The sequence below is a fragment of the Mustela putorius genome, unplaced genomic scaffold, assembly GCF_011764305.1.
Source record: "Mustela putorius furo isolate JIRA1106 unplaced genomic scaffold, ASM1176430v1.1 tig00001451_pilon_pilon_pilon, whole genome shotgun sequence".
Lineage (NCBI taxonomy): Eukaryota > Metazoa > Chordata > Mammalia > Carnivora > Mustelidae > Mustela > Mustela putorius.
The window spans coordinates 720,186-733,888 of record NW_025421748.1 but is presented as its reverse complement, the minus strand read 5'-3'; the positions used below and the strand labels follow the sequence as shown (position 1 = coordinate 733,888).

The 13,703-nt window shown below is 45.2% G+C and overlaps 1 long non-coding RNA gene across 1 annotated transcript; it reads right to left on the bottom strand.

Annotated features, from left to right (window-relative positions):
- Window positions 1–2,094: 2,094 nt before the first annotated feature.
- Window positions 2,095–11,174, bottom strand: LOC123394103. The gene is made up of 3 exons (XR_006608880.1): window positions 10,304–11,174; window positions 7,764–7,909; window positions 2,095–2,771 (listed from the first exon to the last, which is right to left on the bottom strand). It is a non-coding gene; the product is annotated as an uncharacterized LOC123394103 (long non-coding RNA).
- Between the last annotated feature and the right edge of the window lie 2,529 nt (window positions 11,175–13,703).

Genomic DNA, 13,703 nt, shown 5'->3' with positions numbered 1-13,703 from the left:
GCAAATACTCATGGAAACATAACATGGAAGTCCCTTAACCACTTGCAGACTCTGCTGGTCGGTGCTTCTCTCACTGAAGAGAACTGCATCAGCGGGAGCTAAGATGATGCCCAAATGCAGGGAAGGGTGACAGGTCCGGAAAGGGTGAAGGAGTTCTCCAAATGGCAGCCGCTCTTTTATCCCCTACAGCACCACGGAGAGGGGAGACGGGAGGTCTGACGTGCGGGCGGTCTGCCTCAACTGATACAGATGTAATGAAAAGAAGGGCCATCTGCACCCCAATGTTTATAGCAGCAATGACCACAGTCGCCAAACTGTGGAAAGAACCAAGATGCCCTTCAACGGACGAATGGATAAGGAAGATGTGGTCCATATACACTATGGAGTATGATGCCTCCATCAGAAAGGATGAATACCCAACTTTTGTAGCAACATGGACGGGACTGGAGGAGATGATGCTGAGTGAAATAAGTCAAGCAGAGAGAGTCAATTATCATATGGTTTCACTTATGTGTGGAGCATAACAAATAGCATGGAGGACATGGGGAGTTAGAGAGGAGAAGGGAGTTGGGGGAAATTGGAAGGGGAGGTGAACCATGAGAGACTATGGACTCTGAAAAACAATCTGAGGGGTTTGAAGCGGCGGGGGGGGGGGGTGGGAGGTCGGGGTACCAGGTGGTGGGTATTATGGAGGGCATGGATTGCATGGAGCACTGGGTGTGGTGCAAAAATAATGAATACTGTTTTTCTGAAAATAAATAAATCAATTTAATTTTTTAAAAAAAGAAAATTTAAATACTGCCAGATGGTGCTACAGCTAATGCAAAGACTTCCTTCAAAGCTTTGATTTTCCATAACTTTTCATCGTCTCTCCAGAGCATGAGACTTCTCTTCAACTATATGGAGCATATAAGGCAGAATCAATCCTTTAGGAAGAATCAGCTATGATAGGAGAATTCCTCAAAGAGTCTTACTTGAACTTGACCTCGACTTATATGTTCCCCTCAGGGTCACTTGTAAATCCCAGCACTCTACGGACTCCTGTGCCCCGCTGCATGTCTCTGCCTGGACGCCTCGCCTGTGCTTCAGTCACCGTACCCCAAATCGAATATATTCTTTTTCCTCCCCAGGCAGCCTATCCTGGTAGCCTCACATACAAATCCTTCCCTCCTTCTCCTTTAACTTAGGACTGGTAAAGCCTTAATTTTTTAAAAAATGTGTTGAAGCCCGGACATTTGGAAAAGTGTCTTTACACCTTTTCCTTCCGGTTCCCACAGCTTCCGCTGGAGAGTAAGGTCCCCACAGCAGGGCCATCGCTCCTTCCTCCTCCCTGCTCCCTCTGCAATCGCTCTTACAAAATTCCATCGCGTTTTTCCTCCTGGAACCCTTCACTGAGTATATCCTGCAAAGAATTCGAACCACCAGTGTACCCGCACTGCTCACATAATAAAACCCAAATCCCTTCAGGCTGTTTCTCCAAGTCCTCACTGAGCTGTGGTGTGGAGGTGGGTTCAGAGACTGCACTTGCCGGCTTCACTCTGACTTTGCTCCTGAGCCTCAGGTTTCTCTGCTACGATATTAGTGTAACGACCCCCACGCCTGGCCAAGCGTCATGGGCCCACCAGTTCCGTGCAAGGCACATGCAAGCCATTTCACATGAAACACACCGGGGCACTGGTGATTTCACGACGTATAATTGTTCTAGGGACTCAGGTGGCAACTGTTCTGCTTATTTCAAAAGTGCATTATAAGCCCTTTTTCCTGCACACATTCGCTTACTCTGACTCCTCTCAGTGGATTCTTTTCATTTTTTCTTGTTTCCGTTGGTGTTTCCCTTTAAAGTACCAATAAATTTCATCTCTTCCATAAAATTCTCCCTAACGCCCTCACTCATCTTGGATCGCAGCCCTTCTATTCTGTGACCCTTTGAATTTCTAAGGTTCTGGACCACTCATTTTTTTAAAAGATTTTATTTATTCATTTGACAGAGAGACACAGCGAGAGAGGGAGCATAAGCAAGAGGAGGGGGAGAGGGAGAAGCAGACTCCCCGCCGAGCAGGGAGCCTGATGCAGGGCTCCATCCCAGGACCCTGAGATCGTGACCTGAACCGAAGGCAGACGCTTAACAACGGAGCCTCCCAGACTCCCTTGCACCACTCGTTTGGCACTTAGATTGGCACAGCCTGGACCGCTTTTCTCTTTACATGTGCCTTGGACCCTAGTGAAGACATGAACTCTTCGGAGCAGCGAGTGCTCAGCTGGCTCGGGGGCCTGCGTATGTAAACACCTGTCGCTCTGGATGATGACAGTAACAGCTCAGTTATGAAGCATAATCATTTTCTCAAGTAAATTGGAGAATCTCAATCTCTGTCAGTATGCTGACACTCTGGTGAATTCTTAATTAGCACATTGGCAATTATACTTCAAAGCTGCGTTCATGGGGCACCTCACAATTGTTCATTAGTTTTTGTCAAGATGGTCTCAGGAGGTGAGTGATAAAGATCATTCCCTGACTTTCTTTTTTTCTAAACTGAGGAAAGCAAAGTACTTTTATGAGATATACTGGGAATACTGAATACAGAAACTGACCTGAAAAGTAAAATAAATTGTTTTTCTTGCCCCCTATCCCTTTCCAGGGACAATGTTTCTCTAGCAATTTTTGTTTCTAGGAAAGCAAATACTGACTTACTTGGTCTAATGGAGATGCTGACGTCCTCAGAGGCTGGGAGCTCTCTACTCTTCTTTATTCAAACCGAAACTTTTTACTTTACCTGAAAAAGAGAGAATTCTGGTATGTCCTGGAGTCATGTTTGGGCTTTGCTTACTGGTTTTTTTAATGATTAAAACAATGCAAATTAAACCAAAAGTAAGTAGAAGCAATGAAATAATGACAGAAAATAATGGAAAATAGGTAATAGAAAAATAGATTAAAAAAATAAAATCAATAAAACTGGTAAACCTGTAGCCAGAGGAAACAAAGAAAGATACAAACTGACAATACCAACCATAAGAGAGGAAACATTATAGCCCTTACAGACACTAAGAGGTTAAAAATAAAAAAGGATATATAAACAGCTCTAGGCTAGTGAACTCAGTAACTTAGATAAAGTTGAAAAAAGAACATTTTTTAGAAATCTTCAATGAGTTATTAAATTGTTTTCCAGGAGGATGGTATTGATTTAACTCTGACCAGTAGTATGTGAAAGGACTGGTTTTACTGCGTTCTTGCCAGACCTGAATTGCTATCATTGATTATTATTTGAAATAGTTGCTTAATCCTTCCACTTAGCTTGGTACCAGGCTGTAACCCTTCTCTAAAAGTCTGCGCATAAACAGCAAGTCCAAATTGTTTCCCTCCCGGTGGGCAGAGGCTATTTCGCACTCCTGAGGATGGCAGGCTTTTGCAGAGCCTCTGGTTGTGTGACCTCCTCCGGCATCACCCTCCGCATGGTCCTCAGCCAGAGTCTGCCCATTTTTCACTTCTGTCTGCCTAGGAGTGTCTTGATGACGTATCACGTCTAATGCTTCAGGCATTCGCACAGCACAACACGGCCAAGCTAAGCCCGTCCACACCTTCAGTTCTGGGGGCCTTGCCGTGGCTCTCTCTCGTGCTCATCTCCCCGTCCCTGACCTTCCTGGCCATCTCCTCTCACTTGGCCCAGCGAGCACCTCCTCCCCAGTTCCACGTGTGATGGCACAAACAGAGAGATGGAGACGACACCAAAGAGATCTGGGAGGGCGGGAGGCACGGACGGGTGAGACAGTGACAGGGATTCAGACGGGCCCTTGTGGTGGGCGGCCGGCTGTGCGGACAGTCGAGTCACTCTACCATACCCCTGAAACTGACCCAACACTGGCTGTTAGAACTGACTGGAGCTAAAGTAAAAACTTGAAAACAGGGTGATCGAGTCCTCTCTGTGGCTAGGCTGGGTCAGATCCAGCCTGCCTTCCTCGGCCCCTTCCCCGCAGGCACTCAACGTTCCCTTCCCGCCCCTGCCCAGGTAAGGCCGTCCAGATCCTGGGTCAGCACCGACCATGGCTGCTAGGGGCCCGCTGGCTGCCGCAAGGCGGTCTACGCCCCTGGAAATGTGAGCTCCGGGAGATCAAAGACCAGCTCGCTCGTCTGTCTACCTCGGACGTTTGCACAGTCCCTGGATTTCAAGGCAAGTCTCCCTGTCTGCACACTCGCCTTCCCACCACTTTCTCTTCTCACAGCAGCCATGGGGCCTTTCACGAACACAATCAGCTTCCACTTTAATTTACTCATTTCCCGAGGAAGGAGTTGGTGTCCTACTTTCCTGCAGTGGCTACCTGTGGGTTCGCTAAAAGAAAACTTTTAGCAGGCGGTTTTGTGGTTCTCAACCTGTTCTTATTTTTGGTCTGTATCATTATGAACTCACAGACTTATAAAATGTATTCAAGATGAGTCAATCAATCGCAGCTGCCATTTTTTTTTTTTTTTTATTCTCAAAGTACCCCATCTTGTACCAAAAGAGCTCCCTCAAACCAGCTCCTGGGAGATCTTTATGATGAAGTCCTGTTTTCGGTTTGTTTGTCTGTTTGCTTTTGACAGAGTCTTTGCTTACTGGTACTACAGTTCATTATTATCTTATTTCCAGCCTCGCCTTTGGATCAGCCCTTTTTCCACAAAGCCCTAATTCCTTGTGATGTATAATGTCACTTAGAGACCACAATCTGGGCATTATGGCTATTCCTTGTTACTGGCTTGTCATTGCTTGTAGGACTTTAATGTGGACAAGATTAGGAACTATGCATTTATCTGACCTGTCCTGTATGGCTACATTTTAGAAAAATCAAAAAAGACCTAGCTGATGAGGAATTTTTCTTTTGATAGAGAAGAATTACAGTTATTAAATGCAAAAGGATTAATAAAATTGGAACATCACCATTTATAACCAGTAATGAAATAACGATTCAGGCAATGCATATCAAGAGATGCTAAAGACATTAGGAAAAAGGATGGCAGGAACCTTTACAATGGAGAGATCAGGCTGCTCTCTGAACCGCTGATCAGTTTGAGCATGTTTCAAAATGAGACCGCCAGACATTGTGTACTGTGTAATGTAATGCAATAAGAAATACACAGCACCACTTGTGAAAGAGTACTGCCAAAAACTGTTACACTTGAATTTAGTCAAGATTCAGATCTAAACTTCAGTTTGCAAGGCAGCAGGAGAGCAAATACACAAATCCAGAATTTGGTACAATTTCTAGGACAACTCAGATAGTTTATTCAATAAGTCAAGGACCAAAAACGGGGGAGGGAAGTGGCAGATCCGTTGCAAACTAAAAAGAGACTAAAAGGCATTACAATCAAGCACAATGACTGGACCTCATTTGGGTCCTAATTCAAACAAATCAACTCTAAAAGTATTCTTTGAGGTAACTGAGAAAATGTGAAGGCATATTTGGACTCACAAGTTATTAATGGATTTTTGTTAATTTTGTTGGACATGAAAATAGAATTGTGATTGTGAGAAAATATCCCTTTTCAAAGTTAGGGTTCAGATGAAATGTGACTGGAATTTTCTTAAAAATAATGCAGAGAAGGGGCGCCTGGGTGGCTCAGTGGGTTAAGCCTCTGCCTTCGGCTCAGGTCATGATCTCAGGGTCCTGGGATCGAGCCCCGCATCGGGCTCCCTGCTCAGCGTGCTTCCCTCTCTCTCTCTGCCTCTCTTTTTGCTACTTGCGATCTCTGTCTGTCAAATAAATAATTAAAATCTTTAAAAACAGGGGGGGAGGGAAGAACGGGAAAATAAGGAAAGAAAAGGAATAATGGAGAGAGGCAGAAAAAATATTAAGTACTGAATTTAGAGACAGTTCTCAGAAAGTTAATCATACTGTTTTACCTACTTTTGTGTATTTGTGTATATTTAACATTTTTCATTTGAAAGTTTTAAAACATTAATTAGATCATCCCCCTTTTACTTTCCCATTTCCTTAAGAGAGAAAGAGAGAGAGAGAAAACACATGTGGGCATGTATGCAGGGTGGGGAGGGGCAGAGGGAGAGGGAACATTCTTAAGCAGACACCACGCCCCAAGCACAGAGCCCTAGGTCGGGGGTGGTGGGGCTTGATCCCATGACCCTGAGATCATGACCTGAGCCCAAATCAAGATTTGGAAGCATAACAGCCACCCAGGCATCCCTAATTTCCCCACCTGATGTATGACAATCATGGAGTGTGTGCGTCGGCTTGGGACCAGACAGGGCCACGTTCAGACATAGAGAGAATAAAAAGAAAGCCATCCGGGCCGCACCGCCCAGTAATGACCAGTGCTGACATTCCGGACACTCTCTCCAGGCCCCCTTCACCTCCGCACCAGCAGTGGCTATTGTCTTACGCCAAATGGTTTTTGTCATTTGTCAGTTTATGCCAAATGACATGTTTTATGTCAAATCAGTCCAAACAGCTTGTCTTGCTGTTGTATGTGGCTTTACGGTCATTACCAGAGAGGCAGGACCTTCTCTTATAGGCTCACTGGCCATTTGTATTTCTTTTGTGAATTATTTGTGTTAAGGGCTTCTCATTCACATTACAAACTTTTTTTCCTGCAGTTGTTACCTAGTTGCAAAGAAATGTGCACGGACTATGTAGCATAAGCACCAACAGGCAAAGGGGAAGGAGCCACCGGGTTTGGCAGCTTTGAGGATCTCAGTGTCCTGTCTCTGAAGACTCAGCCAAGCCTCCCTGATTCTCAGGGCAACCAAGTTGCACAACCCCAGAGAGCACCGTTCCCTTATAGACAATGGGCTACTCTATTCTGAGAGGATGAACAGAGTCGCAGTTTGTCTTGGCCGCAGACCTCTAAAAGAAACAACATATAAAACAAGTCCGGCAAGTAGGAGAAATTCAAAATATGGATTACATTTTGGTGAAAAAATATTTTTTAAAAGAACGTGACAAACCACTGGAGAGATTTAGTTTTTAAATGATTTTCCTCTTCCTATTCAAAGAACATTTTGTTTCAGGAGGCAGTAAGAACACAAAGAAATGATAACAAGCTATCAGTCACCTTCAGCAAAGCGAGGCAGCAGGCGTACTGCTGGAGATTTTATTGTGAAGGCGTCTCCTGTGTGTTCTAGCATCTGTTCTCCGTTTCCTGCTCTGCCCTTACTCTCCGCCCGGTCTCCAGGAGTCCACTAAGAGCTCCCTTTCACCCCCTCCCACTCTCCCTCTCCTTGTTGTTTCTCTCGGGTCTTTCTAAGCTAGAAGTCAAGACTCAGGAAAGAAAATGCTTTCAGGCAACTGTGATGTGTTTGCGTGAACTGTGGCAGCCAGAGGACAGACAAGTATGGGGAAGTCAGTTTTTGAGAGAAAGACAGTAAGGGTCAGCGGCCAAGTGCTTGGAAGGAGCCGACATCCGAGAACAGAGCTGGGAGAGGCAGGGGCGATCAGAGAGCCGGAGGATGCTTCCCGGGTGCGCGTTCTGGGTCATCGCCCTTACTGACATGAGTTCCTGTCGTGCTCGTGACGCTGGACAGGCATGTCATCCCCACGTCACAGAGGAGGAAACGGCAACCAGGGAAGGTTATGCAGGCTGTTAAATGTCACACAGCCAGTATATGGTGTCAGCAAGATTCAGGGCCAGCTCTGGCTGGTCTGCAAGCCCACAGTCTTTCTCAAATCACAGAAGCTTCCAGAGGACAGAAGATGAAGACAGGTCACGGACAACTAATGGGCTCTAAAATACACATACTGGTTAAGGCATCAAAGCGTCACTCTTCAAAGATAATTCTTACCATTTTCTCTTGAAAATAGTGGTAACCGGGTTATCCAGACTGTACAACTGGCAAACGCAGGCAAGATTTAAATCAAATTTGCTTACGTGTCCAGGAGATAAGGTTATGTTAATTTCATGAGATTTTATTTCTAGAATGGCCATGGTCTGGGGAGAAAAAAAGGAAAAAAGGGAAGTAGGGTATGTATGTGTGAGCTCTGTGCCCCGGGAGATACTGTGCTGAAAGAGAACTTAAGCACTGCCAGGTGCTACCGACTGTATCTGAAGGTTCTCCGTCACTGCTCTCATCTGCCTGGAGAACTCCTACTGACCCACCGAAGCCCAGCTCAAATATCACTGCTCCCTGAGTCCCTGCTTATAAACTTTCTGCATCTTCTCCCTACGTTGAGGCTCATGCACTGTAGCTCTGTCATTTTCCTTCCTTGTCACCTATGGTCTTCTGACTTCCTGACATGAGAGCATTCTCCACTGAGAGCTCGCAACCCTTTCCCCAGCGGTCCTGCATCACCTGGGTCTTTCGTGCCCCAAAGGAACCCCCATCGAATCCGCACAGCCCCTCTTTCCAACCACAACCTCTCGTCTTTTCAGCGCCCTCCTTTTAGCACCCATTTGGCCACCTCAATGAGTCTTCCAGTCCTTTCTTGGACCCTGGTCTGAAACCCCCACCACTCGTCGGTCAGTGGTCTCAACTTTATCCCACCCCATCTGTGAACCCACTGCACCTGCCCAGAGAAATCATAACTCTGGGTCAGTCTAATCACTCATTTCCTTACTGCCATACCTGAGTTGCCAAGTATAGGGAGAAAGAGATCACACACCTATGCACATTAATGACAATAAAAAATCCATTCTTTTACATCTTAACTCAGTCCTGAGAGCCACGAGGCCATCCTTCTCAGTGCCCTGAGCCAGCCTTAGCTTGTCATCCCACGGCAGCCTTTCCAGGTCCTCATGGTTCTTGTAGAAGACACCAGTCCACCACCTTCTCCACCTTTCTCGGATGGTCACCCTGTCGTGTACTCACAGAGGGCTCCTGCCTGTCCCCTGCTACTCCCCCCACCCCCCATCCAAGGCCTGTCTCTCCGCCCGCCCGTCAGTGCCCCTCCCTCTCTCTTTGTAGCCACACATTCAGTCTCCTCAGCTCTAACGTATTTTTTTTGGCTGTTTATAAACACACTCACACCACTATTATCTTCAAAAAAGATATGATCATATATACAAATATTGAATCACTATGTTATGGGCCTGGAAATAATACATTATGTTAATTATATCTTGGTAAAAAATACAAACAAACAAAATTCTTCTTCTGCTTCCTTAGATCATCTGCCTGTATCACCCCAACTTCCTCCCCTCTCATTCCGTCCTGAGTCCACCGCGTCTCCTCCTCTGCCCTCAGGACTCTACTGAAGCTGATCTCCCCATGATCTCCCTAAGGTCATCCATGCGGTCATCCAATGTTCCCCTTTGTAGCATTTTATGCCATCGTCTCTTCTGTCCTTCTCACGCCTCTCTTACCCCTGGCTTCTTCGCCTCATTTCCTCTACTTGTCCGATGACTCCTTCTCAATCCCGTTACAGGCCTCTCCTAACTCTCCCTTGGATATGGCCATTCCCTGGAAGTCCCGGGCAGAATTCTACTAACATATTGCCCACTTCCCTTCTGTGTTCATTCGCACCATGGTCTCAGGCCCTTCCTGCACACCCATGACCTCTGAGTCCAGACCTTTGCTCAGGTTCCTCTCTTAACCTCTAGAGCTCCCCAACCACTGCTCTACTGTTCATGTCCGCATCCATGCCTAACATAGGCTTTCAGTTCAGCAGTCAAAGTGTGTGTCATTGTCCCTTAGCCACAGCTCAGCGAATGACATCATCATCTATTCATTTTCCCAAGTTAGAAAGCTGGAACTCATTTTGGATTCCTCCCTCTCCCTTGTCTTACAAATTCAGCACTCGAGTTCCACCTGCTTAACATATCCTGAATCCATCTCCTTTCCAACCTCACTCCCACTGCCATGCCTCAATTACTGGCACTGCCTCCTAGAGTCTCTGCTATGATCCTGCCTTCCCTACTCTACCCCAATCTATTTCTGACACCATAATTCTGAATTATAAATTGGATAATATGACACTCTGCCTGTCCTCAAAACCCTTTAATACAAACACTAGAACATCTTGATTGTCATTTAATTGTTGAAGGACAAAATTAAAAAGAATAAATCCAAACTCCTTCAACAGGACACAAGGACCTGTTTGGAGCCTTCTGCCGTCCTTCTCACCACATCTTTAGCCACGTTGCCCTCACATCCAGGCCTCACTGCCCACGGCCCAGCTTCCCTGAAATAGCTGCACTTCCAGGGAGATTCCACATGCCACCTTCTCTACGTGCTAGCACTCAGGTGGGTCCCCCGTCTGAAGGCCTTGTGATCTCTCCTTCCGTCTTCTCGTCTCACTTGGCTCATCACCTTCCAAAAATCAGACTCGTTTTCCCAAAGCAATGTGATCCCACAAGATCCCCACACATTTTTATAACAACACTCACCATCCTGTATAACATTCTTCCGTTCGTTTGTCTGTGTCAGCAGCTAGGTGTTTCTCAAGCAGACACATCAGGCTTTACACCTCACATCTCGCCCGTCTTTGAATCCCCAGCACCCACCTTAGGACCTGGTTCAAAAAGCCATGCAGAGTGTTGAAAAAAAGGAAGAACACCTTAATTATTCAAAATACTTTTATTTCTGTTCTTGTTCTTTATTGCTCTATTATATACCATCCTAAAATTCCATGCCTTAAAGCAACAATTGACTATTAACTCTCGTGGTTCTATGGATTAACTAGGCTCACAAGGTCTTGCTTGGAGGTTCTGTCTAGTGGTAAACAGGGATGGAGTCATCCGGAGGCTCTGATGGGCTCGGCAGCCAAGATAACCAAACCCAATGGCCAACCACCGGCTGGAAGTCTAGCTGAGACTGTTTCCTGGAGCTGGTACGTGGTCTTTCCTTTTGGCTTAGACTTCCCACAGCATGACGGGTGAGTTCCCAGTGCATCCCAAGAGGAGTGCTCCGTGAGGTCAGGTGGAATCTGCCAAGACTTTTTATGACCTTGGAAGTGCTGTTTTTACTTCTACCTCATTCTGTTGGTCAAGCAAGAACTTAAGGTCAGCCCTAATTCAAGGGGAGGGCAATCTGACTTTACCCTTTTATGTGGAAATGGCACTTAGGTGCAGAGAAGGAACGGACTGATGGTGGTCATCTTTAGAAACAACCTACCATGACTCAGAATTATAAGCAACTTTAAATAACACACTCAAGTGTGGCTCCTAAGACCTTCAGTTTCCCTCAATTTGGCCATTTTACTCTTTTTTTTTTCTTTTCAGTGTAACAGAATTCATTGTTTTTTGCACCACTCCCAGTGCTCCATGCAATCCATCCCCTCCACAATACCCACCACCAGGCTCACCCAACCTCCCACCCCCCGCCCCTTCAAAACCCTCAGATTGTTTTTCAGAGTCCATAGTCTCTCATGGTTCACCTCCCCTTCCAATTTCCCCCAACTCCCTTCTCCTCTCCATCTCCCTTTGTCCTCCATATTATTTGTTATGGTGCTGGGAAAGCTAGACAGTTATATGTAGAAGAATGAAACTCGATCACTCTCTTACACTGTACACAAAGATAAACTCGAAATAGATAGAAGACCTCAATGTGAGACAGGAATCCATCAGAATCCTAGAGGAGAACATAAGCAGTAACCTCTTCGATATCAGCCACAGCAACTTCTTTCAAGATATCTCTCCAAAGGCAAAGGAAACAAAAGCGAAAATGAACTTTTGGGACTTCATCGAGATTAAAAGCTTCTGCACAGCAAAGGAAACAGTCAAGAAAACAAAGAGGCAACCCACAGAACGGGAGAAGATATTTGCAAATGACAGTACAGACAAAGGCTGATATCCAGGATCTATAATGAACTTCTCAAACTCAACACATACAAAATAGATAATCATATCAAAAAATGGGCAGAAGACATGAACAGACCCTTCTCCAATGAAGACATACAAATGGCTATCAGACACATGAAAAAGTGTTCATCATCACTAGCCATCAGGGAGATTCAAATCAAAACCACATTGGGGGACACCTGGGTGGCTCAGTTGGTTAAGCAGCTACCTTCGGCTCAGGTCATGATCCCAGCATCCTGGGATCGAGTCCCACATCGGGCTCCTTGCTCAGCGGGGAGCCTGCTTCTCCCTCTGCCTCTGCCTGCCATTCTGTCTGCCTGTGCTCTCTCTCTCCCCCTCTCTCTCTCTGATAAATAAATAAAATCTTTAAAAAAAAAAAAAAAAACATTGAGATACCACCTTACACCACTTAGAATGGCCAAAATTAGCAAGACAGGAAACAAGTGTTGGAGAGGATGTGGAGAAAGGGGAACCCTCTTCCACTGTTGGTGGGAATGCAAGTTGGTGCAGCCTCTTTGGAGAACAGTGTGGAGATTCCTCAAGAAAATAAATATAGAGCTTCCCTATGACCCTGCCATTGCACTCCTGGGTATTTACTCCAAAGATACAGATGTAGTGAAAAGAAGGGCTATCTGTACCCCAATGTTTATAGCAGCAATGGTCATGGTCGCCAAACTATGGAAAGAACCAAGATGCCCTTCAACGGACGAATGGATAAGGAAGATGTGGTCCATATACACTATGGAGTATTATGCCTCCATCAGAAAGGATGAATACCCAACTTTTGTAGCAACATGGACGGGACTGGAAGAGATTATGCTGAGTGAAATCAGTGAAGCAGAGAGAGTCAAGTATCACATGGTTTCACTTATTTGGCCATTTTACTCTTGAGAAGCATTTCCATTCGTGGAGTAAGTAGGATCATGTGAAAGGACAGCTTTCCGTGAACTACCTAGCACTCCACCAGCTCTCTGGGACGTTTAAGCCTGAGGCTAAAATAAGATTAGGAAATGATTTGTATGTTTCCATCATCATTTCACTCTTACATGGTCTTTACAATAGCAGCATTTGAGAACAAAAATGCAAACTCCTCGGGTCTCAATTTTTCTCTTTAATTCCTTTGCCTTTGTAATTCTGTCATTTTGATGGATAAGAAGATTAACTTCAGAAAACAAGTTTCTCAGAAGAGATGATCAAAGAGGGAAAAAGAAAAGAGAGAGGTTAAACCATGAGAGAGACTCTTAACTACAGAGAATGAACTGAGGGTTGCTGGAGGGAGGTGGGCAGGGCTTGCGTAATATGGGGGTGGGGGTAAAGGAGCAGGTCATGGTGGGTACTCCATGGTGTATGCAAGTGATGAATCACTAATTCTATTCATGAAACTAATAGTACACTGTATGCTAATAATTATAATTTAAATAAAAACTTGGGGGAAAAAAGAAAACTAAAGTTTCTTTTGGCATATTAATTTCTATAGAACAATACTCTTTTTTTTAACTTAAACTTACCTTCAGTATTATTAATAGGTGAACGAGTATTGACTATATGTCAACAACACAGAACAGTGGTTTACCAGTGATAGATTTAGGTATTCAATATTTTTTGGTTGATATTTAGGAGTGAATTTTCCAGTTGCTGTTGAAACTGACCCTGATGTGGGATGTGACTCTTCTGTACTTCAGACTTCTGGCTTAAGATGGGAGGTAGCGAACCTATTATTTACTTCAGGAGAGTAGAGTGGAGGGTGTAGGGTAGTACTAGTTTGGGCTGTGCTGCAAGTCTAGAGGAGAGATTGTAACATTGAGAGGACCCAAGATTGTTTTTTCAGGAAAGTGGCATAATTTAATATCAATGAATCGTTACAGGGCGCCCTTCCCTTTACAGGGTCTGGGGAAAGCGGGACGAGGAGGAGGAAATTTCAGCCTCTACTGTCCTTTGGTACCAGTGACGTGTGAGGCAGAACAGGCAGGCTGGCCCGAGCGAACAC